Source organism: Danio rerio, chromosome 2, assembly GCF_049306965.1.
Source record: "Danio rerio strain Tuebingen ecotype United States chromosome 2, GRCz12tu, whole genome shotgun sequence".
Lineage (NCBI taxonomy): Eukaryota > Metazoa > Chordata > Actinopteri > Cypriniformes > Danionidae > Danio > Danio rerio.
In genome coordinates, this window is record NC_133177.1 from 17,259,080 (window position 1) to 17,285,978 (window position 26,899).

General features: G+C 38.7%; 1 long non-coding RNA gene across 1 annotated transcript; it reads left to right on the forward strand.

Moving 5' to 3' along the window:
• The first annotated feature begins 17,421 nt into the window (after positions 1-17,421).
• LOC141378000 (uncharacterized) lies at positions 17,422-19,792 on the forward strand. The gene is made up of 3 exons (XR_012391242.1): positions 17,422-18,011; positions 18,125-18,395; positions 18,534-19,792. It is a non-coding gene; the product is annotated as an uncharacterized lncRNA (long non-coding RNA).
• Positions 19,793-26,899: the final 7,107 nt, after the last annotated feature.

Below are 26,899 nucleotides of genomic sequence, written 5' to 3' on the forward strand. Positions count from 1 at the left end.
CCCCAGATAGTGCAGGAATAAAGCTCCCTCCTTTCAGCAGGCCATCCGCTTGTTAAGTGGTGACGTGTTTGTGACGCATGTAATACTGTTTCCAGGTCCAAGCCACCACTCATTTGAGTGGAGAAATCGTTCGTTTATGATCACATGATTTTTTTCCTATCACACATTAAAGTTAATTTTATATAGAATCATAGTGTACACAACAATCTCTGGGCTTGCTGCATAAAAAAAAATACCAAAAATATAACAATATATAAAATATATAAAATAATCCCTTTTTAGCCAATGGATATTAGGCATGGACATATATTGTGATCATAATTTTCGAAAGCCTTTAGTTGTTTGAAAACGTATATTATTACCATTTCATGAGTCTCCCCATTGAGTTGAATAGAGCGCTTGGACCCGGAAGCTGCTTCGCGTGACATCACATTTAACAAGCAGATTCATCTCCAGATGCATTCACAACCAGTAAGTAATTCTTGAACATCTTCAGCCAAACATCAAAAGGCATTGAAGGCACACCAGGACATGACAGGAACGGTGTAAAAAATGAAGCAACTGCAACAGATGTAGCATCCTTGTTGCCAATTTTGTAATGTTTGCTTAAGCATGAGGAGTCAAGAAGATTTAGAGATCAAGAATATTTATTAGCTTCCTCCTCCTTTGAGAATTGAGATGCTGCGTTCTTCCTGATGGTCACATGACGGTCACGTGTTTTAAATAGTAAATTATTTAAACATTACAACATTCATACAATGATTTACTGTTTTTCCCCTTTTCAAAATATATACTTTGCATAAAAACATTATAAATATATGTTGCACAATATCAATAAAACCGATTTTTAATACGAATTTCAGCAAACAAACCCCCTTAATGTGTTTATTCCTTTATTGAGATGTCCATGGTAATGTTTACTTCCACCGTTTCATTTAGGGAAACTCCTGAGGTAAATAATTCATATCTATGAACTTTAATAATAAATCTATATAAAATGCAGCGCTTCCCAACTTTAGTAGCAATGACTTCTGGGACTTCCAGAGCAAGTTCGGTGCTCAAGTCTGCATCGGTGCGTCCTCGATATCAAGAACACATCCGGGAAGTTTCACGCGTCCTCCGTACTTGCGGTCTTGAGTATTGGAACTGAACTTAGGCAGCTGATGATAACGTTTCACGAGAACACGAGGACGCAAGACCGCTGAAGAACGCATATTGAGAAACAGCCATGGTTCTCCCTACACAATCTTCTTCTACCCTTTTATAGTACCCAAAGTATCTACTAGCGCCCCCATGTTATTCAATGACTCAATACAACACAACAAACTGTAAGGAACAAGTGTGGCTCTCAGAATCTCCAAATAAAAGTATCTTTTCTGAAGTTCAAGCTAAGATCCTCAGCACCAAAAGAACCACAAGAGGGCTTTTCTCTTTCACATATGAGGTGTTGAGCACTTGCCACCCTAACCCCAGTTCACATGGGGATAAGATTAAGCAAGTGCTGAAAGATAAAATGTGATTTTAATGTGTTTTTAGTGTCCTCTTTTAAAAAGCTCATGTTATATTTTATCCTTTTAACAAAAACTCAGATGTGTTTTTTTATTACAAGAGTGCTCTTTGCATTTTTTAACCAGTTATAGGAAATGGGAGAAGATTTGGACACCAGGGGCCTCATGTACGAAGACTTGCGTGGAAATCTTACTAAAACATTGAAAACATAGAAAAAAATTTCAGATGTATGAAACACTGCGTACGCCGAATCTCACGCATATTCTTTTGTACATCCGAATGAACGTGAAACTGAGCGCAACATGCACGAGCACAAAACCCCTCCCTGCCTCCTCCCCCGTATGAATATGCTAATGACTATGCTAATGGCAAAACCCAACGAAAAAGCAAAGGCAAAAAGCAAGCAAAAAGAGAAACTTTGAACAGAACGTGAATTGGAGGTGCTGCTTTCGGAGGTAGATTAGAGGAAAACTGTGTTATTTGCAAGTTTGTTCTCCGGAATTAACAACAAAAGAAAAAAATAGAGTGGGAGAGTTTAGCTGATGCGGTTAACACAGTTGGTCTGAACATTGCACTGAGTGCATTAAAAAAAAGAAATAGTGTGGTTTATATCTATAAAATGTTGCAATACCCTTTACAGTCTCAGTGGCGCGGCTCGTAAGACGCATGTGATCATGTTTTGACACGTTCGAGCATGAACTCGACTCTAATCCAGCGTCTGATGAACTCTTTCTTCTTTTTTCCCCCGCTACATATCAGATTTTGCCTACTATTTATCACGAGAAAGACAAGTAGGAATCATCAATAAGTTTGTGCATGATATTTTATTTGCACATTTATTGAATGGAAATGTTTCTGATTCACGCATGAAAATTCATCTTCAGAAAGTGTCTTTATAGCAATGTGCGTGCAGTAGATCAATCAGATTACATTGGGAAAACAGGCGACCGCTGCAAATTGTGCTTTAATGTTTAGCTGGTCAACTGTATGGTATGGAAACCTTATATACCTGCTAGATGAACCCGTCTCATACAGCTGCCATTGCTAGGCTCAGACACTTTGTAGAGAGGAATTTAACACAACTGCCTCTAGGAGTCGCCAATGGAAATAAAACAGACACGCACAAAAAATGTTTGTACGCCAGAAAGCTGCCGTGAAGCTGCGCACATTCCCACATTCAGTTCATTGTTAGTAAATCCAAACGTGAGCGATTCTGAGCGTGAAACCTGGCGTACGTGTAGTACTTCTGAAATGAAGTTATAAAGAATAAAGAAATAAAACACTGAACACAAGCGCTCTCGTGATGTCTTCATTTACTGTTCACTCAGCATGTATATATCAGTGATTACTCAATACAAAATACATTACATCATGAATAACCTAATGGTTTCCTATAGTAAATGTAATGAAACACACAATTATTATTATTAACCAGAAAACTACAACTTGACCCTTTTGATCACTGAAATATGATCACACTAATCACTCAGTGAATCACTTATTTAACATTCTCACTTTGAACTACACACACTTGGCCTTAACACTATATCTGTAAAGTTTAGTAGTATAATACTTAAACATATTCACACTATTAATAAAACACATTTATATTAACACATACTCCTGTGCACTCTTCCTAAACACATTACTCAGGTGAAAATAAACATATGAATTAAAGATGCGACAAAGAATACTAAATAACACATTAATATATATATATATATATATATATATATATATATATATATATATATACTACTTATAACATTGCATTTAATATGCTCCACATTACATTAAATGAATATAAACCAAGTGCATCACTTGCAGTCCACATTACTAGCAAAGAGGGAAAATCTATACAGATAAATGTACATGTACTTTAATAATCACTAAGTATTTTAAATAATACACTCAATTAACATTGGTATTTGGCGATCTATTATCTGATAGCGGGCTAACGCGCTAACCACAAGGCTATATGCTAAACATGTGCTCTAACATGCAAATTGATAGCATACATTCATTAATTAACTACTTAACATAACTTTTTATCATTTTAAACGGTTTATTTTCTCAACGAAAGTGTTCTTTGTGCATTTGTATGTGTGCAAGTACCTGAAATGAAGTTATAAAGAATAAAGAAATAAAACACTGAACACAAGCGCTCTCGTGATGTCTTCATTTACTGTTCACTCAGCATGTATGAAGAGCATCACGGGCGCGCCTGCCACTGGAGCGCGCAGCGACGTCATGACGCAGGTGCGGTGACAAAAAATAACTTTTTAGAAAAACGCATATAACACTTATTTCTCCTCATTTAAATTGCTCATAAACAAATAGAAATTTTAACAATATTGTAAAAATAACAATAAACGTTTTATGAAAATCTGAATAAATGTAATATAGCTTGCATAATATAAATGTATACAATCAGGTTATCACATACGCAAAGTTTTTGTGCGTACGCAGCGTTGATACATGAGGCCCCAGGTCTGTCCATTTGGAGTCGGTCCGATTTTAAAAAATATGATGGTGTTGTTATTTTAATAAAAAAATCCAAATATCTTGGTGAAGGGCAGCACAGTTGTGAGGGACAGGCGGGCACTTTTAGCACATTTGTCTTTTTTAGAACAGAATTTTAATGTTCTTGATGTGTGTGGTTTTAACAATAAACATGAACGACATGAGTTTTAAAGAACCTGCACAAAAAAAAGATACACAAAAAAGGTGACAAATCTGATTTAAAAAACTGGAGACCCATCAAACTTTTACATTTTGATTGTAAACTTTAGTAAAATTTTAGTATCACGTATGTCAACTGTTTTAAAAGACGTAATGCACCCGAATCAAGCATGTGGTGTGCCCTGCATTAGAGATCTGTGCGGGACTAAATTTTGAATCCCGCTCCCGCCCGCACCCGCCAGGTTTTAGCCCGAACCCAACCGCTCCCACTTATATTAAGCACTTGATGTCCTGCTGCCCGACCCGCCCCGTTTTCTATCCGCCGCGCCCGATCCCGCTAAAGAGCGGGGGAGAACAAAACTGAAAATCACCCAGTTATACAGACCAGACAGCCTATAACAAGCTGTCTGTATAAACACACACACGCACAGCACCAAGCACACACACACAGACAAAGCTTTCTCTCTTTCATTTGTGCGCGCGCCCTCTAACACACACTCATAAGCACCAAGCACAAACACAGGCAAAGCTCTCTCTCTCTCATTCGTGCGCGCACAAACACACATCTCTCATTCGCGCGTGCGCATACATGCATACATACATACATACATACATACATACATACATACATACATACATACATACATACACACACACACACACACACACACACACACACACACACACACACACACACACACACACACACACACACACACTGCAACAAACAAGCTAAACACAGCATCGCACTATTTCATTTACACACATACATACGCGTGCTCACTCGGGAGTCCGGAGCGATATTGCTAGACAGCCCGCTCCCGTCCCAAATTAAACCCGTTACCGACCGCTCCCGTGATTTATTCAGAAATTTATACCCGCGCCGTAGAAATCTGGTCGGGTCCCGCGGTGCCCGCGGGACAGCCGCAGGAATGCAGACCTCTACCCTGCATGGACAGCTTGGTGCTGATCGGAGACACCATCTGTTATGTGAGAGATTTTTGGCTCATAGTCCTAAATTTAGACTCTGAAAAAGCATTTGACGGCTTGTTATCTGATTCATTGATCAGTAAGTCCTTAGTAAATGGGCAATTTTCCAAAGCTGAAAATATACTCAGCGGTGTCCGTCAGGGATGTCCTTTATCTCCCCTTTTGTATGTGGCTTGTATCTAACCACTGGCACTGATCTTGAGAAGGGATAAATGGATTAAAGGTTTTAACATTCCTGGGAAAGGGGGATAGACAGCAACATGTATTTTATACATGGACGATGTCACTCATTTATCAGCTAATCTTTAAACAGCCCGAAGAGCAATGGATTTGACCGACTGGTACGGTCGGGCCTCAGGCCATAAACTAAAAAGAGGCCATGGGGTGACATTGACAGAGGGAGACAAGACTTGGTTTTTTAGACGAGATGATAATTTTAAAATTTAAGGCGTTAAATTCGACAGAGAGGATGGAGATCAGGGAAATTAGAAGGATATGATAGGGAAAATAGGCAAAGGTTGAGGTTTTGGGGTCTGAGACTACTAACATTAGATAGTAAACTATAGTCAACAACGAAAATGTAAGTAAAAACAGAAATAAAAACATAAATGAAATGTCTAAATGTCTTTTCTTAGTCCTATCAAAATAGCAAACACTGAACATCTCTCTATATTTAGGTTAAAAGACTGCTTTATTTATTTATTTATTTAAGACTACTTATTTATACTGAATGTTTATGCTTTCATTTTAGTTGCAAAAAGATCAGAAATTGATCGCGCACGCGCAGGGAAAAAAGGCAATTATGCGACACATGACTTGCATCGCTCTCATGCCAAGTTTTGAGGGTAAATTCGCATTTAGGTGCTGCTTGAAATAAAATAAAACTATCAAAAAGCACATTAAAGACTTTAATCAAAAATTAAAACATTCATAAAGGAGTATCTTATGGAAAAACACCAATTGACGGGCTCTGCTTTTGGTTTTAAAAGAATCAAGCAGCTTTAAAGATTATATAATTTGCTGAAGAGAAATGACACGAAAAAAAAAAAGATTAAACATATCGGCACTGTTAAAAGAAAATTCCTCTTTGATATATTCTTTCGACTCCGATACATCAGCTATTATGAATGACGGAGTGTCTCTCCTGCTTCAGCAACGTGTCCCACTGGTTATAAATGATGAGGCGGAGAGAATGCGCTGCTTTGTGAACCTAACGCGCCATTATTTTAATTCTATATTCATGAAGAATGAGCCAACCGCATATGCTTAGTCCTGTTGGTCGGGACACTCTGCTTTATAACTTAGTTTATTACAATAATCACACTTAGCTTTGCCATCGTTCTTCACATGTTGCCACTCGGCATATCTTGCGCTCCATCCTTAAACAAATGTTTACATTATTGAGGTGCTCTCCGGTGGCGAAGTTTCTGGCAGAGTAGCGAGTGAAAAAAATGTGCTTGCAGAAATTGGAATCAAAATTTAAATTATATAACAAGCATCGTATTCTTTCTAATCCTCGCCCAGTTTTAATAAAAGTTGTGTTTTTTATATTTGTGGCTGTGAAGTTTATTAAGAATATATATATATATATATATATATATATATATATATATATATATATATATATATATATATATATACACACACTCACATTATTTTTATTATACTTTAAGTGATCTGCTTGAGGTTTATCAATGGTAAGTTTTAGCCTAATTTTACATCAATAATATAATATGCATTGTCCTTTACCTTACAAAAAAAAAGAAAAAAAAACATTATTATACACCATAGTAGCCTGTAGCCTATAAAAAGGCCGCAAAAATTTTTAAATCCATTAAAAGACAAGCGCATATCTTAGCCTTGAGTTTGTTCACACTCTGCCTGTATTAACATAAATGCTGTATTTTAATATAGCTTATTTTAATATAGCTTATTTTGATGAATTAGCTCTAACCTTTGACAGCTTTTTCTTCTTTTTCCCCGGTTATGCGGCATTATATTTCACACACAAATGCAAGGTGACTGAATATGAAGTTAAAATACAAAACATACTGAGCCATTAAGTAAAAAAAAACAAAACAAAACAACAGTTATAGCTACTTTAAAGGAGAACATTGACGTTTTGAAAAAAAAACAAAAAAAACTGAACTGAACTGAAACTAAATTATTAAAAATAAACCTGCGAGACTTAATTTATGTCCTGCGGCAAAAATATTTTTATTATACTTTTAGTGATCTGGTTAAGGTAGGTCAATTTATTTTTTCTTTTGATGAAGCAGCATTAAACTTAAGCTATTTAGACCATGCTGCTGACCGTTTCTCAGTGTTTCACGTACTGTACAGCAATGTCTTTAAATAAATAATTTATTTAGGCCTATTTTCATTTTTTATTTATGTTCATTATTCGTTTATTATTATGTACAATTGTTGAGACATAAATGAGATAGTAAAATATAATCAACAACGAAAATGGAAATAAAAACAGAAATAAAACATAAATGAAAATGTCTTGTCTTAGTCCTATCAAAATAGCAAACACTGAACATCTTTCTATATTTAGGCTGCTTTATTTATTTATTTATTTTGTTTATTTAAGACTACTTATTTGTACTAAATGTTTGTGCTTTCATTTTAGTTGTCTTTTACTTCTTTAATTCTATTTTCCAAAACGAATCCTCTTTGCACCTAAAAAGTTTACAATAAAGAGTGTTAACAAATTTTAAATGATTAATGAAGGAATTATAATACTTTGACATATTGTTTAATATCATTTACAAGCACAGTAGCTGCTGTATGGGCTATTTCTGTCCGTTCGCATCCCGTCCCTTTGCGCCCCCTGGCGGCTCATTCACAAACTGCGGTCATACACTAAAAACAGAGCGGCACCTATTTCAAACGGCGTTAATAGCCACTTTGAACTCTCACCTACTGTACAATCCTTTCGTGGAAGATGGCGATGTTTTAACCTTTCTGGCCAGGTACTGTGATTCTGTGAAGGGAGGAGAGCGATTGAAAGATCGGTATGGCATTTGGAATGGGAAAAGGCGATACCTCGTAAAGATGAGAGCGGATGCAGCATCGCCAGGAGGGATTGTACACCCACCCGGATCCTTTTTTATTGGGTCCAATAGGGGCTATTTCCATTACCCAGGCCAGCCAGTGTACTGCAGGAAGTGCGGCGCTCAAGGTCACGTGAAGGCGGACTGTGTGGGGCAGTGGGGCCGCCATTGTGGATCGGCTGAGCATGATGCCTCTGGCTGTCCAGAACCAAAGACCTGTAGCCTGTGTGGGAAAAAGGATCACTTGTTTCGATCATGCCCAAGAAGACAAAAATCCTATGCCAGTCTATTCAAAGAAAGACATGATTTGCAGGCGGACTTTGATCATTTGCTAGAGTCCCAGGAGGCAGGCCCTTCAGGTGAAAAGCCAGGAAGAGCAGAGAAGGACCAGACTGGGGCCATGCGTGATGGTGTTGATGAAGAGCAGGTAAAGGACCAGGGAGAATCATCGCTGGTGGCACCATCGCAGGAGTGGTCAGAGTTTAATGTGACCGAAGCCCTTCGAGGGATGTTTGAGGAGACAGAGGAGGCGAAGCTATCCAGCTACTCAGCCCAGCAGCAGGAAGGTGCGGCGGGAGAGGCAGGGCTGGAAATGAGGAGGCGGAGGCCTAACGAAAAGAGCCTAAAGCCTGGTTTATACTTCTGGGTCAAGTGACCGGAGTAACCCACGGCGCATGCAACGCGCATGGCTGTGCATTTATACCTCTGCGCGCTGTCTCCGTTGGTCTGCATTAACACTTCCGAAACCCTAGTTGGCAGTGAGGTGTAAATGTTCCTCTGTGTCGATTTTCTTCGCTGCTTTTTTGCTTTTCCTGAACACTTCCGGGATGTACAAGTGGCACAAACTTGCTCATTTTAAGGCAGGAACTGGCGGACGTGCGACAACTTTAACTATGAGGTAAACACAAAACAAAACTTTCCATCCGGAGCTCCTTCACGGGACTCCACACTTGTAAACAATCGCTCTCGCCATTCGCGTGGCTCTCGGTCCCGCCCAGACTTGTCAGCGCTACCAAGCCAACCAATCACAGAGCTTGCGCTACGCGTTGTTGTGACGTGTAGTTACATTTTTTGAGAGGTGCACGTCAGTGACGCCGATGGCCACGGCGAAGGTCTATGCGTCAGCGCCGTAGCAGGCGTTTGATGCAGAAGTATAAATCAGCCTAAAGGAACGTGAACGAAAGTGTACCAAACTCCAGCCTCAGGAGGGTGAGATTGAAAAGGGCTGGGAGGGGAAGTTGAGTCTACTTGACATGGACTTGGACCTTTCAGGAGGGGGAGCAACAATGGATACTGAAGAAAGCTTGGGTAAGGGGGAGGGCTCAAATAGGCAATAGGAGGGCAGGAGGGAAAGGGGGAATGGGGGAGATATGGAATATTCATTGGGGAGGGGTGGGAGAAGGAAAAGTTTGAGAAAGAATAGTGGGCAAACTGAATAAGATTTTTTTTTTTTTTTTTTTTTTGGGAAACATTATGACATGCCAAAGAATGGCTAAGTTGAATGCAAGGGGGTTAAGGGGATTACAGAGGAGGACTTCAGTTTTTCTTTCACTGAAAATGTCTAATTTCGATGTTTGTTTTCTGCAAGAATGCCACTTACAGGGAAAAGAAGACTGCAATAATTTCCTGCTAGGGTGCGGGGAATGTTAGCAGATGGAGTGGGAATTTAGTTTTATTCGTGGGACCTCCAATTGGAGGTAATAAGTGTATTAATCCCTGGGAGAATCTTGTTAGTGGATGCTAGGTGGAGGGGAGTGGCTTTCCGTTTTATTAATGTTTACATGCCGAGTAAGATGGGGGAGAGGAAAGGGTTTCTAAATGTTTTGAAGCCATGTTTATTTACTAACAGATTTTTAGTTTTGGGGGGAGACTTCAATATGTCCCTAGACAATGACTCAGGTAAAGAGTTGGCCCTTTTGATGGCTAAATTTAATTTGAAAGACTCCAAATATGGCAGGAGGCCATAAGCCGAGGCATACTTGGCAAAATAGTAGACAAATGGGCTCTAGGCTAGACTATTTAATTTTTCAAGCTGGCGTAAAAGTAGGCCAATATACTCAGCAGCCAATGTGTTCAGACCATGTTTTAGTTGGAGTACAAGTGGAGGTTGGAGGAATGGAGAGAGGGAGAGGCATGTGGCGATTTAACACTTCATTCTTAGAAGATAGGACTTTTTGCGTTGCTCTTTATAATTTAGTGGCCGGGTGGAAAAATCTTCAGGGTTTCTATAAAAACCAATGGGATTGGTGGGAGGGGTTTAAGGAGAGAGTGGCCTTTTTTTGTCATAGCTGTGGCAAAAAAATAAGCAGGCCAAGGGTAGACAGTGGTCCGAAGAACTGCAATCACTATGGGGTAATGGGGCACTGGGGACGGCTCAGAGGTGGGCAAGGGCAAGATACCTTCAAGGTGTCATAAAGGATCTGTATTGGAGTAGGGCCAAGTTCTTCCTTTTGTGGTCAGGCACGCAGAAGCGTCTCTTTGATGAGAGGCCTACAAAGTACTTCTTTACATCTGTACGGAGTAGACAACATCACAGCCTACTAGAGGGGTTGAAGAGTGATGGTGGAGAAGAAACTACAATACAAGGAATGTTGGGCATTGCAGAAGTCTTTTATAGAGAATTGTTTGGGAAAAAAGGGAAGGCGGAAGACTCCTTTAGTACATACTTGGATAAGCTAGAGGGTGTGTTGAAGGAGGAGGACAGAGAGACACTGGAAAGTCCTTTGACACTTCAGGAGGTGAGCTCTGCGATAGCAACACTAAAAAAGGGAACAGCTCCAGGGTGTGATGGTCTCCCGGGAGAATTTTTAAGTTAGCTCTGCCGTGGATAGGCATAGATTTAGTAAATGTGTATGAAGAGAGTTTGGGAAGAAACGAGTTGCCAGTAACAATGAGGACAGGTTTGGTGAAACTGGTGCACAAAAAAGGGTGTAAGAAAGATCTAGCAAATTGGAGGCCAATAACATTGTTAACAACAGATTACAAGGTGCTGGCCAAAGTACTTACAGAAAGGCTTAAGAAGGTGATTGGAGTTGTGGTGCAGCCTGACCAGACATGCAGGGTGCCAGGAAGGTCAGGTGATTTGAATCTGGCTTTAGTCAGACACGTGCTAAGCTGGGTGGAGCAGCGCCAGTTGCTCCTGGCAATTCTGAGTCTGGACCAGGAGAAGGCGTTTGACAGGGTGAGTCATGCATTTTTAATGGCCACCCTGGCTCAAACAGGGTTTGGTCCTGTGTTCAAGTCATGGGTAAAACTACTGTATACAAAGATTTTTAGCAGAATAAAAATAAATGGGCAGTATTCAGGAAGGGTAGAAAAATTGGGGGGAGTGTGGAAGTGGTGTCCCTTGTCCCCCTTACTTTATGACCTGTCCTTGGAGCCCTTTTTGGCAGCTCTGAGGAAGGCAGTTTTACTGAATGCCATACATCTGCCTGGGGGTAAGGGGGTGTGTGCCAAGGTAGTAGCGTATGCAGATGACATGACACTGTTCCTGACTTCCGACCGGGATTTTGATGTGGCAGGCAAAATCCTGGATGGGTTTTGTGAGGTTTCAGGGGCACGTGTCAATGTGGCAAATCATCTACAATGTTTGCAGGTCGGTGGGCTGCAAGGGAAGATGTGCCGGGTGGTTACAATCTTTGTGCGGATGGTTTAAAGATCTTAAGAGTCTGGTTTTATAGAAAGAATAGTGACCGGGAAAACTGGTAAGCCAGATTAAAATCAGTCAAAGCCAAAATAGCCAGGTGGGGGTTGAGGAGGCTGTCTTTGTGGGGAAGGTTGGAAGTGGTTAAAGCAGACCTCCTTCCAAATCTAAACAATTTGGCTTATGTTTTCCCTGTCCCACATTTGTGTGGGAGAAGATTAGAGAGAGAAGTGTTTTCCTTTCTTTGGATGGGGGGCACGGAAGTGGTGGCAAGGATGCAAATGTTCAACAGTATAGGTGAGGGTGGCAGGGGAGTCCTATGTATCCCCCTCAAGATGGAAGCACTATTTTTTTTTCAATTGCGGCCAGTTTGGCTACACAGGAGGTAGAGTATAAAGCTAGGTTCTTGGCCCGTTTTTGGTTAGCCTACACATTTAGATCAGTCAGTCCTAGGAGAGGAACAGTGCCATGGTCGACCTACAGACCAGCGTATTATCAATGGTTGGTAGATTTTGTGGTAGGAAAGCAGTGGTGTTTAGATCAGTCCTTGATTCTGCAGCATAAACAGCTGTATAATAGAATGTGTGATGAAATGATGCAGGGCTCAGCGACAAATGTGGGCACACGTAAATTAAATTGGGCAATGTTGCAGTCAGGGTACCTGACCGGGGCCTGCAAGGATGTAAATAGACTAATTACCAACCTACGTCACACATGACGTCACACTGGTCCCCGGTTGCAGAAAACAGACAGGCTACAATGGGAAAGATGTCGTGTTTTGCGGTAGGATGCCAAATTTGAGTCCAAAAATAGAAAACTTAACTTTTACCATACACCACACATTGCTTTAATACCGACTGCAGACGTCTTTGGCTAAATGGGAGCTGAATAAAGTGAGGAGCTAATTAGAAATGCTGGACTCTGCAGTTCTCATGTCATATCAGGTCAGTTCACGCTATGCTGAATCATACACATCACTCGTTTTTGATTGAAGAAATGATTTCAGCAAAAACAGTTACATATGGTTAATTAAACTGCTGAAACTGAATGCTAAGAATGAAACGTGAAAGTTTATTAAGGTAAACTTAGTTTTATATTATTCACACATTCATTCAGTAACAACTTGTGACAAACTCCCTATATTGTTTATCACGGCACTTTGAATATTCGGTCTGAAATAACCTGCAAGTGTGACTTGAAAACAACATTAACACTGTTTATTTGACTGTGAACAATGTTATACTTTGATAGTCATTGGCTGTTGCTAATATGATTTCGCTATTTAGAGTTTGCAAATAATATTTTTATGAAATTATATTATTAAGGAGAAAGTCTGAATGTGTGAATATAAAACCAACTTTACCTTTATGTGTAATTTCACACACCCTGCCGTACAGGTGAAGTTCACTGTCAGAATGCAGTCGTTTTTGCGTGTTGGTGATTAATTACCCAGGGCTTGTATATAGTTAGCTCCGTCTTGTTTCCTTGTGTTTGGCTAGGCGGAATCTCTTTGTTCAGCTCTTGAATCTGGTCATCATTGAGCAATATTTATTGCACATGACCTCAAAGAACAACATTGTTGGCATCAAAAGACTTGTAAACCTTTAACTTCTCTCTTGTAAAATCACTCGAAGCTTCATTGAGATTGTATATTTCGGGCTGGATGCTTGGTCATTTCGTCTAATCAAATATTCATTGGGAGGGAGCTATCGCAAATGGAGCTGTCAGATCAACGCCGCTCACTTTAACATTAATTTTGCTGAATCACTGTGCTTGTCACTGGGTGACGAGCTGTTATAATATGCTGTAAGCATTATGTAAATAATATATATAATATGTAAGTAATATATCTTATTTCTAAGACAAAACAAACTCTGCACCGCATCTGGGGGGTATTCCAGAAAGCTGGGTTAACTTACCATCTGCTAAAACCTAAACTCTCGGTTGATTTACCCAAAACCTGCTTACCGCGAGTATGTTGGTTCCAAAACAGGTGACAAGAGTTAGTTAAATCAACCTCCTGAAGATAACCGCGGGTTAATGCGCGTGCACGGCACACACCTGAAGGCATTTTCAGTAGATCGCCGAATTCACGAGTCACCATAGAAAGTCACGGTGAGAAAAAAAGGGCAACACACTTTACAGAGGCGAAGCTGGAGGTTTTAAACACAGAGATTACACATCTGCTTCAACGAAGGAAAGAAATATAGAATAAGAAATAGATAAGAAAATAAAAAATAAATAATAAGAAAATTTATTAGTTCATTAAATTACACATGCCACCCTCCATTTTATTGTAATGATAAATTAAACTACTCTTTAACATCCTTTTTGAGTATGTTGTGTAACCATTCATGCATTTATTTTTCTTGCCATTAATTTCTTAAGGCCACAATATGTGTGTTGACTTATAAGGCTTATAGAAATTGTAATCTTTCTGGAGCTAGAACTCTGTCCAAAGTCATTAAACACAGAAACATTATCATAAAAGGTAATATTTAATTACTGGAGCTCTTTATTTAACACTCTAGAATATTCTTTCTGACATGCAGCTAATAGAAAGAGTCCTGTCTAACTGCTGTGTCCTATAATAAAGGCTTTTCAGTGGTTGAGTTTTTGACTTAAACCACACACTCTGTCACTGTTGTAAGTGATTGTTGTCAGATAGCTTTAGGTTCTTTTTATTTTGCATGCAGACGAAGTTCCTTCTGCCTCAACTAACAAGCAGTGTAAGAATTTTCTGCACTTTTCCATATTTAAATATTACTCTTGGATCACAAAATCTTTTATCTGCATATTTAAATTCTAAAGTAGCTGTATAAGGTCCATCTTCAAAGATAAAGATGAGAAATGTATATGAAAAATATGTTACACGTTGAAAGGTGTGTGTATAAAGCAGTGTACAAAATCATTCATTTTATTTCAGGAAATTAAGAAATCAACAGATCAAACTATTTGATTAAACATAGTTTTTTGACTAATTATATATTTTTAGCACTCTTCCATCTGTTTTGTCTGCTTGGGTCACTGAGATTTCCTCTGGGTCAGGCTGCAGGTACGTGTCATCGTATAAGGCAGAAAATATTTTGTCCTCCAGCAAGTAACAATGTAGTGCCCAGTAATGATTCTATTTTATAATACAAATATAATAAAAATAAACATTGTGTTAAGCAACATTTGCTTTATAGTTTTTTTTTTACTATATTTGTATTATACACTCGAATCATTACTTCCTGAAAATCAACCATTTAGCCTGAACATAGTGATGAGGTGGAGTGTGTGATGAGCTGGTAAGTGGAAGCAGTAATGAGTTTAATAGTTAAAACACCAAAAGATTAAGGATAGAAAATTAAGTTGTACCTGCACACTTATACTTTGGACAAATTTTATATTATCAGTGTCCTTTAGTGACTGATGGAGCTTTAAAATCGGCTGCAATTAATGCACACAATAGCATTTAGAAACCCTGAAAAAAATATTATATTAAAAAATGTAGGTGTGTGTGCGTGAATGTATATAAAAGAACGACATCCTACATCTTAAATTAAAGATATATTTTCCTACAAAAGACAAAGCTGCCACTTATAATAGTATACAGAAAAATGTGAGGGTTCAGAAGGAGAGAAAAAACACAAGATCTGTAAGTAAGATTCGAACTCGCTCCGTTGTGCGCTCCGTTGTGCGCTCCGTTGTTCTTTATCGACGCATTGTCCAGTACGCTATTCCCGTGCTTTGAATCATCTGTGTAATGATACGGAGTAATGTATGACCAAGGAACTGTACAAAAGTGTAAAAAACAGTTCAGTGCCAGGCATACTGTACAGGTGGTCATACTGCCACATTGTACAGTTGCCTAAAATGCCCTGACGCGAATACAAAGAGCTGCACTGAATGTTTTTTATGGTAAGCGCAGACCCGCGGTTTGTCACATTTGATTTCAAAAAGGTTTGTTAAATACATTAACATTATGAATTTGGTTATGAAAAAAACTATGCACTTATAACCCTCTCACAACGAAAAAACTTGTATCTGTGTGTCCACATCCATCAATATTTTCATCAAAAGAGCACGCAGTGCTCAGTAAACTCTCTGAAACAGACAAACTCTGAAACATAGCAACTTACTCTCTGAACATAACCTGCTCCGGAGCAGGTTATCTTCAGAGAGTAAGTTGCTATGGCTACTTAACATACCCAGAAGTTACTTCCGATTTTGGAACCAAAGTTGAGGTTATCCACCTACTTACTCTCAAACTTACCCGGGTATGTCACATAACCTGCTTTCTGGAACAGCCCCCAGATGTCATCCCCTCGCTGTAAATGCTAGGGCTCCCAGTTGCTTTCTGCCACCTCCCTGCGCGCGCATCCTGAATGTTTACAAACATGGTAATTGGTCTATTGGTTGGCGGCTTTGGGCCAGCTACCAGTGCGAGAACGGCTATATAGACATGGCTCTAGGAAGTCACCAAAATGCCCAGTAGGCTGTGAGGGGGAGGAAACAGTTGAGCATGCCTTTTAGGGGTGCCCAGGGGCAACTAAGCTATGGAGGTTGGTGATGGCTTGGTGGGAGGAACGGAAGGGGCCAATACTAACGAGGGATCTGGTTATATATAGGAAAGGATTAGAAGGTGTAAAGAAAAAAAGAGCAAGAGTAGTCTGGGAGGTAATCTCAGAAGGAAAGTGTGTACTGTGGGAGTGGAGAACAGAATGTTAAAGGAAGAAAATACACCATTTGGCACCAGAGATCTTGTGGTTAAAGTTACTGAGTAAAATAGCGACAATAGTAAAAGGCCATAAGGTCTTGTTTTGTGGAGGAGGAAACTAGGAAAATATGGGAAGGTCTACCAAGAGTGGGAGTGGGATAGATGAAACAGTGTTAACATTAAGTTTTATTTGCTGGGATATAAGGTGAAGTTTGGGGTATGAGTAATGTATATGGAATGTCTGTAATGTGAATTTTGATAATAAAAAAAAAAAAACTGTTCTTATCAGTGGGGGTTATCAAAGATTAAAAACGATGAGGGGATTATTTTAAATACCACAGAGGGGGTTTTAAAAGAAGTTGAAAAGTTTTACGGAAATTTATATAAACAAAAAATAGTACACAAAGATGCTCTAAATGAGGTTTTAAATTTTTTAGACAAAAAAGTACAAAAGGAAAAACATTCAGTTTTAACCCATGATTTTAAAAAACAAGATTTAGATAAAGCTCTTAAAAGTTTTAAGAAGGTGAAGTCTCCAGGAATGGACGGTCTTCCCCTGGAGTTTTATCAATGTTTCTGGGACATTTTAGCTGGGGTTTTACTGACTGTTTTTAATGAATTCGAAAATTTTAACAAATTACCTGCAGATTTTAGATTAGAAATAGTTTCTCTGCTTTTTAAAAAAGATGATAAGACTAATTTGAAAAATTGGCGACCAATTACTCTTTTATTGATTTTAGCGACACGGATATTGACAGTTTTAGAGGATGTAATCCACCCGGATCAAGCCTGTGCTGTGCCCGGGAGGATAATCACGGACAGCCTATTGCTAATCCGAGACGCCATCTGTTACGCGAGAGACAGAAACATTCGTCTAGCTGTGGTAAATTTAGATTTTGAAAAAGCATTTGACAGAGTCTCGGGGTTCCCGGGAAGATTTTTAGCATGGGTGGGACTGCTGTACAATGACCTTGTCAGCAAAATTATTGTAAATGGGTATTTAACAATAGCAGTAAATATCTGCAGTGGCGTCCGTCAAGGGTGTCCGTTATCTCCACTCCTGTATGTGGTTTGTATAGAACCAATGGCTCAGCTCTTGAGAAGGGATAAATTGATTACAGGTTTTAAAATTCCGGGGGGTTTAACAGCATCTTGGGTTTTATATATGAACGACGTTACCCTTTTAACGACAGACCTCACCTTGGCCTGAAGAGCCATGGATTTGACCGATTTCTACAGTCGGGCCTCTGGCGCTAAATTAAACCCAAAAAAGTCTGAGGCCCAGCTCTTCAGGCCGTGGGGTAACGTCGTCACAGAAGGACTAGAGCTGACTTTTAAGGATAATGATTTAAAAAATTTAGGGGTGAAATTTGACAAAGAGGGTGGTGGAGGGCAAAATTGGAAGTGTACATCCATATGATATAAGGTAAATCAAAAGTTAGGATTCTGGGGGTTACGTAAGTTTACAATAGAGGGTAAAATATTGATTTTTAAATCTGTAATTTTACCACTCATTTTACTTGTTTCTTTTGTTTTTAGTCCACCAACACGTTTTATCAGGAAGTTGGAACGGGCGATGTTTTATTTCCTGTGGGGATCCAAGTGGGAGCGCCTGAGAAGAGCAGAATTAAAGAAAAAAACAGAACATGGTGGAAAAGGCCTTCCGGATCCCCACCTGTTTTTAGGCAGCCGCTTCACCGTCCTGCATTTTAGCTACACGATGACCCCACGTTGATCCAGAGAAAACAAAACGGCCGCCATGACACGCTTCTGGATGGGGTCCTATCTGAGAACCCTGAAAGTTTTACCGGTTGACCTTAAAAACCCAGTGTCTTTTAATTTACTTAGGGAATATGATTTTATAAAGAAATTTTTAAAGAAGTATGTTTTAGAGACCAACGATGTCACCATTTTAACTAACCACAAGGCTCTCATTTCTCTTGTACAGGATCGAGAGACGGTGAGTCGGGTCCCGGGTCTCACATTATGTGAGGCCCAACAAGTTTGGAGGAACGCGGCCCACCCAGCTCTCCAGAACGAACACAAGGACCTGTCGTGGATGGTGGCACATGAGATCCTCCCGGTCAGGGTGGTTATGCACTCCAGAGGCATGGCCAAGAACCCCATCTCGACCGGCCCCCCTGTATCATCAGGCCCATATGGACTACCAACTTGCCTTCCACTGGGTGGGCCAGGGCGTGAAGGACATGACCAAAAGGATTTCACATCGCTCTGGCTCACCCTGAGTGCCATTAAGGATGCCATCTGGCTCACAAGAAACCTGCTGGTGGGGAAGCAGGTCACGGTACCCCTCCAAGGGATAAAGAAAATGGCAACAACCACACTATGGGGGTACCGGAACTCGACAAGAGAACGAGGGGGCCGGGGTCACACGGAGGAGGTCCCGGCCGCCACCGTACCTGGCTGCCCATAGATGCACCCTCACCACTCTGGCTACAGGAACAGCGGGCCTGCGGGCAGGAGGAGGGGGACCTCCGCTATGCCCCTGAAACACAGGGACTGTGACCGTCCTGGAGAGCTGGTGTGAATGGACTTTATTGTTATGACTCACCCTCGCTCCTGCACAAAGAAATTATTTTATTTCTTTTGATTGCGTCAACCCGTCTACATCGGACGGTATGACGTCATTTTACTGGACCGTTTTTAGCACTTTTATCAATGCTACGTCTGGACTCTTTTGACATAACACACACACACACATAAAAGACTTTTGCACAACATACACTTTTATTTCTTCCAAAAATCGAGATTTTAAAGGAAAAAATTACTGTTTATTGTCTGTGTTTTATTGTCTTTTAAAGTGTGCTAAAATGTTTTAAAGTGTGTTTTCTGTCTCCTTTAAGTCCAGTGTTTAGTTAAAATAGTGACTAGCCAACAAGTTTTAGGCTATTTTTATTGTTTATGTTTTTCATTTTTTATCCTTTATTTTTATTGAACAGCCTTGATTTTACTTCATTGTATGCTTTTGATTTTAAAAACATGTCTTTTATACAAACACTATGACAAAAGAAGAAGCATTGTATTTTAAGTTCACACAAAGCACTTAACCTTTTAATTTATCCTCCATTTTATTTATGTATTTATTTACTCTTTAAGCTTTATATTTAGGGGAAAAATATGTAAAAGATCAAAATGTGTTTTTATGATGAAAATTGTATGTAAAAAGCTGTCAATAAAAATTTTTTTGAAAGAAAAATCTGTTCTTATCAGTTTAATATTTGATACATGCCCTACCCGGGCTCTATATATTAAATTGGATAAATGGATCCTGCTAAAGAAGAGACACAATGGCCGACCATGCTGGTGCGGTTAAAAAAAACAGTTAGTATCTTGGTGGAAAAGGAGACTTCAGCTGACTTCAAGAAGTTTGGAAGAGATTTTGTGGTGATGGAGGTGCTAAGAGGAGTTTTTGGTGTGTCTGCTTCATTGATTTTCTGCCTGCAAGATTTTGCTTTGGCTGGTTTTATGGATCTGATGTTCTTCCAACTGAGTGACTGTGTGGCTTTCAATGAAGCATGGGGAAGAAAAAGTGGTCATCCAAAGCTGGCAGATTTGAAGCTCATCCCGGCTTTCGCTCAAGACTTCTTGCCGCTCACAGTTCACATGTACAATCCTTTCGTAGAAGATGGCGATGTTTTAACCTTTCTGGCCAGGTATGTTTTAAAGACCAACAATGTCACCATTTTAACTAACCACAAGGCTCTCATTTCTCTTGTACAGGATCGAGAGATGGTGAGTCGGGTCCCGGGCCTCACATTATGTGAGGCCCAACAAGAGGGCCCAGATGGACTACCATCTTGCCATCCACGAGGTGGGCCAGGGCGTAAAGGACTGTTGGGGATTTCATTGTTACTTGATGAATTTCTGATTAATGTATTACTCTCATTTATATGCTTATTTGAGTGATTTCAGTATTATTATCTATTTTAGTATTACCCTTTCCTGTGGCATTATTATCAGGTATGTGTGCTTTGGTAAATAAAAAAGTCATTTTGTGTAAATGCAGTCAGAGATGAGAAGATAAATTAGAAGAGCAGCATTAATGTCACAATGAGGGCTGATTTATGGAAGCAAGGCTTACCTGCGTTCTGTTCTGTAACTCATGAAGGAGTCGGAGTTCTACCTTCCAATCCATCAACATTTATTCAGCGTTTATTCTTTTTATTAAATATCATGTTTCTCATCTCTTTGAATATATATTTAATTGATTATCTGAATGAGTATTTAACTTGAATTGATTTGACTAATGAATAAGTTAAAACTGCTTACTGCAAGAATGTTCTGTGTCCTTGTTTCTCTTTTTTGCCTGTCTATTTTAACTTTGTTTTCAGGAGACACACAAACCAGGTCATAGGTCATGGAGACCTCTCTCTCTCTCTCTCTTTCTATCTGTTCCTATGACTGGAGGTCCAATACAGACGAGAAGAAGACACCTGTTTCATTGTCCTGATACATTGCCTATAATTTTTTAGCTGTTTGATTGATCTGTTTTTGTGTATAATTAATAGTAATGTAATTCCTTTTTGTGTGGAGACAGACTGTGTGTAGCCAAGATATTGTTGCAGACTGTTGATGGAAACAGTCTTGAACCAGCCTGATAACACAGCTGAACGTACAAGAAACATCCTTGAGTCTTTAGCACAGATGGTCTTTTGTGTCTATTGTTTTCCTGGTTTAGCTTTTTACAGGTCGGAGATTAGCTCGTAATAACTTAGGGCGACCTCACCTCTAGGCATCAGGTCGCCATCCATATCTGGAGACAAATACAAGGCTTTCTTTGACGCACACACTAAGGCCATCCATATCTGGAAGTAGATACTATGTTTCTTTGACGCATGTATTTAGAATTGTCTATTTCTGTTGGAACCAATGAGAACTGTTTACCTGGATCCCACCTTTTCTGGACTTGTGTAAAGAGTATAATTGTTCGATTGTTGTGACTGTAAGTCAGATCGGCCTGCGAGCTCATCCGAGTGTGAAGCCCTTCTGCCATAGAACTGCAAACTATCTTCAGTAAATTTTTCATTTTTAATTGCATCTTGGACTCTGAGTCTTCTCTTCATCTGACACACCAGACTTTTATTTAAACTGTTTATTCAAATCTCCCAACACTCATGATAAAGCACACCTGCACGTGTGCCCACACACTTGTACTGACATCTAAAAAATTATGAGCACTTATGAACTTCAGCTGAACTTGCAGTTGACAGTTCAGTGGACAGTGAACAAGATATATTTTTGAGCATTGTTTTTTGGCTGAGTCATCACTTTTAAAACAGGAAGGAAAGACCTTAACTGGACATGGGTAAGACCCCTGAAAGACCCTGAGATCCTATTGGTGGCGGGCACCTGAGAGATTGAGGATCCCATTAGCGGAGAAGCTGATGGAGGTGTGTAATGTGTAAATTTGGGTGGAGTATTAAGACACAGAAATGTATTTAAACTGTGCAAGCCTATGTTCAGCAGACACTCGAACGACCTGTCTCTGTTGTTACTGATGCTGTAACAATAAACTGGTTCGTCTAAAGACTTCGGAGATCTCAGACTTTGTCATTTAAGTTTGACTTAGAGACTTAGAATATTTTTGCAGACCAGAATCTTTTTTCTACAACATATTTGGCGCTTAATCAACGTGGGGGTGGATCGAGGACATCGAAAGTGGTGCCGGTAGCCTTTGGCAGCGGTTCACTCAGAGACCAAAAAGGGCCCTTCTAAATAAGGGAAGCATATTTGCTTTAATATTTTTGGTCTCTGTGAGAATGGACGCTGAGGGTGGACCGAGTACCTGAATTCGTTATTTATATGTACCTCACCAGTAAAAAGAACTCAAAAAACTAAGTAAAAGAAATTGGAAATTTGATTAATAAACAAAATTGTACTAAATGATAAGAAATTAAAGTTTAATGTTTTAAGAGAAAAAGAAGAAATCTCCCAGGTCTTTAGAAAATTTGCATGCACTAAATATAGATGTGTGAATGCATGCATGGCTGTAAATAATGCGTAAAGGAATGCCACGCGATGAGGCGTGATGCCACGCAAGGGAACGTGAGGGATGCCCGCGAGGCGACACGGGGTAGAAACGCTTTTTGGACAGTGCTTTAAGGGGGCAGTGGAAGAGCTGTGCGTCATGCTTAACTTAGATCTAGCAACTGATTCTCGCAGAAGAGCTCTGTGTGAGGCTCAGCCGAGATCTGAAAATAATAGATTCTTGCAGAGTTGTAGACTAGAAAAGTGACCGCTGACCAAACCCCTTGATTACTGAGAAAAAAAGGGCAGGATCACCATGAGTCGGCCTGTTTTTGATTTGTGTTGACTTATTATCTCTGTGAGATTTTAGATGGTGCAACAGATACAGATTTATGTGTGATGTGTGAAGGCCCGGGCCAGGGGTTATGGGGAAATGAAATAAAATAAATGGAAGGAATTAGAATCAAACCAAAGCGAGTCCCTAGAACTAAAAATCCACCAAAATATTGGGTGTGTAAATTTTTAGGCCATTTTGAGTATTGTGTAATTTGTGACAGAAGTAAAGAAACAAAACCGTTAATACCTAAAAACGAAGAGATGACCATTGAGTGATATATATTTCGCGATAAAATACTTATTTTTTCTATCTCGTCCTCTCTTTAAAATTTTCTTTATTCTCTTTTATCTTTCTTATTCTCCCATTTTCTTTTTCTCTCTCTTATTTTTCCTAAGTTAAAAATTATTTTAAAATAAATAAATAAAAATTATTTTAAGAAATGGATTTTGATCAGCAAATTTTTGGAATGCAATTTTCTTCTACAGAAACTAGAAGAAATAGGGTTAAGACCTTGATTGAAACTGGGGGTTCTGAAACATACTTTTGGAGAGAATCTCACTATATAGATATATTAGGAAAGAAATATAAATTGTGAATGTGAAATGTGAACAGAAAAACACAAAAATAAATTCCTAAAGAACCTGGCAGTTGAGTGGAATTTGGCTGAAGTAGAAAGAAAGTGGATGACGGTTGCCTGGAGAAAGACCATTGACGAACATATTAACGTTAATACAGTAAGGAGTTTCATTGAAGAAAGATGCAGAATTGAAGGTGGAGAAAGGCAAGCACGTGGGAATATGCTGCTTGAATATGCTCCCAACAGCAGCATTTATGCTTAAAGGATTTAAGCCGCATTGCATACTGTCTCAGTATTGATATCACACTATGATGCATTGCAGAAAGTAATTTATAATAAATAATAAATTATTTGGAAATTATAAGCCCTTTGATGTGCATAATTACGTGAACATTTCAAGGCTGTGATGATATAAGAATGTGAACCACTAATAAACTTCGGTATTGATTAAAGATATTGATTAAATTGATTGGGCTGGGTTTGGATGAGCAAGTTAGGTTAAACATTACTAAATTTGATTTGTTTGATAAATTCAACTGATGTAGGTTTTTTGTAAACATTTTGCAGAAATATATTTTTTTTCTTCTTCAGTGTGTTTTGTTTCCTACATAGCGGAAGGGTAATGGATTGAAGACAGAAATTATTGAAAAATATACAGAATTTAAAACGGGAAAATATATTTCATCATCAAAATTTTTTCTTTTGATATATAAATGGATAGAATGGGATAGAAACTAAGAAATAAGACATGAAATACCTCAAAGAACTGGTTATGCAGACTGTTGAAATATTCTCCAAACTGCCACATTTGTGACCCAGACAGAGAATCCCATCATTGTTTTATTATTATTTATTAGATACTTTTAACCTATTATGGGAGACTGAATGAGAAGTTAATAAATGGATTCTAGATTTTTGATTTTGTATCATGCTAGCTATAGATAACTCCTGTGCAATGTGTTGGATGTTAACAAAAAGTGGCTGTTCAAATTTAACAATAATGATATTTGCCCAATAAAATAATAACTTTATATGAATTATATTTAAATATAAAAATAGCAATGAATAAATAAATACTGTGACAGATCTAAAACAATGTTATGTTTGCGCAGCGCATAACATGGGAAGAAAAGGCCACTATCTTTTTAACATTTTAGCATGCTGTGAGGATTTCATCAAAGTGGCTCTGTCTAATGTCAAAAGGGAACTAAAACTGTAAAACTGTCAGTTTTTAATTAACATGAGGGGTTGAATATCTTCCAGGTAAATGCTTTAAGAGTACATTAAAACAAGTTCATTATAATACATAAAAGGTGGATTCAAATGAGATATATTTTTAAATTGATAAAGACCACATTGCATATATTAGAAATTTAAATAATTTCAAAAATTCTTTACAATTATAAGTAATATAAACATGAAAGCCAAAAATCTTCATTTTAATTATTAAATCTTCATTTAGGCTGAAGGCCAGATGAACAGATGAGTTATGAGCAGTTCCAGTGTTGTAATTGTAACATTGGATTGTGGATCCATGGAAGAAGTGTATGTTGGCCTTGTGTTGAAGCATTTGTTTGCGTTTTCTGGGGCAGTTGGCCGCAGAGTTGTGGGATCAGAGAGGTATCAATCTGCGGGCATTTTTGTGTTTTGAATAAGGAAGGTGGATGTGTTTTGTGGAGGTTCTGTGAACTGTAGGTTTGGGAGGTTATGTGTAGCATGTTTTGGGGAGGTTCTGTGAATTGACATACACAATGTGGAGGAAATAGTGCTTATCGGCGGGATGGAGGTTGGCTCTTTGTGAAACAAAAATTATTGATTTTATTTTTGTAACAACAAATGGGTTATTTTTTTTGTTTTTCTCCTTTTGTGCTCAACGAACAACCAAATGAACAAAGAAGGGTCTCCGGACCTTAAGGTTAACCTTCTCCAAATTTCAGGAGGTAGAATATTGACTCTAGATAATCATGCTGACGCTACAAACCTCAAATTTGTGCTTTGCAATCAGAAATAATGTGCACCTGGCTGAGAGAGAGGGTGGGCCTGATCAACCCACACTTCTCTCTTACCTAATAGGCCAACCTTTGGCCAGCACCCAAATTTTGACTATAAAGGTGAGGGTTTCTTGCTGAAACATTGGAAGCTCAGCCGTGGGATAAGTGCACATCGGCCGGCATTCTCGGACACACGTGTTGGTTTTCCAATGTGACTGCAACAGGCTCCCCAGTCTTTGAAGAGTAAAATGATGGCACGTCTTGTATATACTTGTATCAAATTGATTGAGGTTTTCATTATCTGTCTTTTATACATGTAATCTCATCTTTATTTTGCATTATTAGCCTTTTATGCAGTTTTGTTGTATTTCGATTATTGATGTTGACGAGTATGATTCATGATTATTAAATATAATTGTGATAATTAATATTAGCTGTGTGTACCAGCAATGAACAGTTGTATTGCTTGATTAGTATGGTGTATAGACCATTATTGGTGCCTTCGCTTGTCGATTAGCACTACACTTGTCTCACTTGAGTAAAAATTTAAACCATACTAAAATAATTTTGCTATGCTGAAACATTTTACATACTAAAATTTGGGAAATACTAAAACAATTTTATTTAACATTTTTGCATTTATGATGTTAAAAAAGTGTCATTAAGTGATGGATGTGAAATTGGAACTTGTGTGGCTTTGGTAGATCAAGTGTGGTTGTTTGAAAACATTGACAGAGACATTTTTTGAGTATTTTTACAATGCTACAAGCATTATAAGTATAAGCCTGCACAAAAAACCTAGAAAGGATTTTACATTTTTAATCTTCATTTAAAACGTCATTCTGCTACTAATGAAAAATATTTAGAATTTCCATTTACAGGTGAAGGAAACTCAATTAGTGCAAAGAAATGCAGTTGGGGATTAGGAGAAGGCTAATGACATGCTCAGCAAATGGTCAGAGGGTCAAAGCTCGTACTACACTAACCAACTACAGCCATCCTGCACAGAATGTGAGGAACTAAGAACATACTGGTTATGATCATGGCTGGCCAGCAAGAAAAGATCCTTTAGCAATGGCTTGTGGAGAAGACATCCTGGTAAGGATGAAATATCCAAAACATTAATGAGAAAAGCAACATGTTTAGAAAAAATGTGGACCAGCTGATGATTTTACATCGGTAGACAGTAAATTGGTAAGAATTTTTAATTATTTGAATAAATTTAACCATAATAGAGTGAAGTATTGAGATTGATAAAATAAAGTTAAAAATACATTAAAATAAAAATACATTGGTAATTTGTGAATGCTGTATAAGTGCTGACTAAAAATATATAACTATAAAGTAATGAATCATTCAAAGCCTGTTATTGAGGGAACTAAGCATTAATAAATACATGAAGGATGCCTAAATTAACACAC